Source organism: Muntiacus reevesi, chromosome 1, assembly GCF_963930625.1.
Source record: "Muntiacus reevesi chromosome 1, mMunRee1.1, whole genome shotgun sequence".
NCBI lineage: Eukaryota > Metazoa > Chordata > Mammalia > Artiodactyla > Cervidae > Muntiacus > Muntiacus reevesi.
Window position 1 is genome coordinate 120107127 of NC_089249.1, and position 1594 is coordinate 120108720.

Below are 1594 nucleotides of genomic sequence, written 5' to 3' on the forward strand. Positions count from 1 at the left end.
ATGACTGCATCATTGTTTACAACTACATATTTACATAATTTTGCTTTCTGGTAACTTTAAGGTCCTTGTTTTGTCTCTGGATGGAGTTGCCACTAAAATTGTTAGCAGTACACAACTGATTAAACATGGCTATATTACAAATTGATAAGTATTTTTAAGCATAAAAATAAAACATGTTAGAAAAATGGAGGGGCCTTTTTTCCCTAGTGGATTTGGGGATGAGTATATAGAGTAATGTTGAGTTTCACCCCAACTCTAATCATGAGTTTGATACTGTTCTTATAGATATAATTGCTGAAGCAGTTTGTTCACAGAAGTAGATGGGACCTGAAGGGATTTGCTGTAGCCCTGTTACTCAGTTCCTTGAACTGCTTTCAACTATACGCCAAAAATCATGTGATGATCTGTTCCTTAAAGTATTTTTTCTTCCTACTGGTTGTCAAATAACCCTTTATCAAATTATGTTCCTTTGCAGTTCTTAACCAGCTGGGCATTCCACCACACCACTGTTGGCATTCGTCTATGATGTCATGAGGATGACCGCCATCCACATCAGAGCCCACAGACCTGGCAGTCCCCAGGATCTCTTTAATGTTTCCAGAGTATTCTGGAGCTAAAGATTGGTGTTGCATCTGCTGGGCAATGTGGATGACCTCATCAAAAGCGATGTTTGCACTGTGCTTATTAATTTTCTGCTTCCTTCTGTCCTTTGCTCCTTAAAGGCATTGATGATCAGGATAGACACAGAAGGTACCACCTCAATCTGGGCCTGTCTGTTCTGAACGATCAGTTTCACTGTAGTCCTCAGACCCTTCCAACCACCAGCTGCCTTTGCAATGTTATCACCAACCTCTTTTGGAGACAGACCCAGGGGGCCGAGTTTGGGAGCCAGGACAGACGTGGCACAGACTTCCCCATGGGTGCCCCTCAGGTATATAACTTTGTCTCCTTAGGGTCTAACTTAGGTGACATGGTGAGGCAGCTGGTGTCAGATAAACCTGGATTTCAGAGGACTGAAGAAAATGGCACCTTGGCCTCCTTCAAGTTGAAATCGGAACCAAAGCCATTTAAATTGTTTTTAGTGCTCTAGCAGGTAACACTCTTGTTCTCCAGTCATCACAGCCATCCCCTTTCTCAGCACTCACAAAGGCTTCTAATTTTCCATGTTTTGTGCAACTAAGATCAACGCACCACAGTATGACATGGAATTTGTAAGAAGAAAGATTTTCTTATGTTAAGTGGGAAAATGGCAATTGTTTTTAAAAAAGGGGGGGTATGGAAAAGAGATTGTAAGCATGTTTTCAGGCAGATAAATTTTAGGAAGGTATAGGAATGAAAGTTGAGGGACTTCCCTGGGAGTCCAGTGGCTAAGACTCTGTGCTCCCAATGCAGGGGGCCTGGGTTCAGTCCCTGGTCAGGGAACTAGAACCCACGTCCCACAGTTAAGACCTGGTGCAGCAGATAAATAAATATTTTTTTAAAAAGAAAGTTAAGAATGTGGAATTGAGTCCCTTAAAACTATCCATGCTCTGTACTACTGGAGAGTCTTCATATACATGGGCAGATATGGTTATCCTGGTTTGAAGATTTCTAT

The 1594-nt window shown here is 41.8% G+C and overlaps 1 pseudogene; it reads right to left on the reverse strand.

The window, feature by feature from the left end:
- Positions 1-478: 478 nt before the first annotated feature.
- Positions 479-1034, reverse strand: LOC136147702 (large ribosomal subunit protein uL11-like; annotated as a pseudogene).
- Between the last annotated feature and the right edge of the window lie 560 nt (positions 1035-1594).